This window comes from Bison bison, unplaced genomic scaffold (assembly GCF_000754665.1).
Source record: "Bison bison bison isolate TAMUID 2011002044 unplaced genomic scaffold, Bison_UMD1.0 scf7180017864037, whole genome shotgun sequence".
NCBI classification, from domain to species: domain Eukaryota; kingdom Metazoa; phylum Chordata; class Mammalia; order Artiodactyla; family Bovidae; genus Bison; species Bison bison.
In genome coordinates, this window is record NW_011494609.1 from 5,807,891 (window position 1) to 5,808,535 (window position 645).

At 54.1% G+C, this 645-nt stretch overlaps 1 protein-coding gene across 1 annotated transcript in view; it reads right to left on the reverse strand.

Moving 5' to 3' along the window:
* The window catches only part of PCBP3 (poly(rC) binding protein 3), a 90,919-nt gene extending 90,739 nt beyond the window's left edge, over nt 1-180 (reverse strand). Inside the window, exon 1 of the mRNA XM_010834870.1 lies at nt 99-180. The gene's annotated coding sequence lies outside the window, so the exon portion shown is untranslated. The remainder of the gene's footprint in view (nt 1-98) is intronic.
* Between the last annotated feature and the right edge of the window lie 465 nt (nt 181-645).

The window sequence follows — 645 nt, forward strand, 5'->3', positions numbered from 1 at the left end:
TGGCAGAGCAGGCCGGGGGGAGGCGGGGGTCACAGGCGTCACTGGCTGGAACAGGGGGGCCGGGCGAGCAGGTCACCAGCGGGGGTAGATGAGAGTACCTGCGAGTGGCTCCTCCTCCCGGCCTGGGGACGCCTGTCCTGCCAGCCCGCCTGCTTCCCCGTGGGCAAGGACACTGTCCATCTACCAAAAAGCAAGGGAAAAATGTCACGTCACTCGATGAGCTCAGCATGCCCGAGATCCCGCTCAGCCCCGCTTGTTCCTGGTCATCCTCACGTGTGGAGACTCATAACACCTTTATACGTGAAAGTTGTTTTGCATCCATTAGCAATTGTTATAACAGAAATACATTTAAAAGCTGGCAACACACTTGAAGACTCAGAGGTGTCCGGGTGCTCTGGGCCCAGCCAAGCGCAGCATTCCCTTAATGGAGTAAAGTGTGGAGGAGGGGGCCCTGCCCTGGACGGGGTTACCCTCCCAAGGCTCCTCAGTGGATGCCAGCAACAGATGCCAAAATGCTCTGAAACTGCAAGGTCCAGTCATTATTCTAATCCTACCTAATGAAGAATGTTCCAGAAATATAGGCTGGGTTATGAAAATGCGAAAAGTCTTTACAAGGAAGAGACACTACCAATTCCTAAACACTTG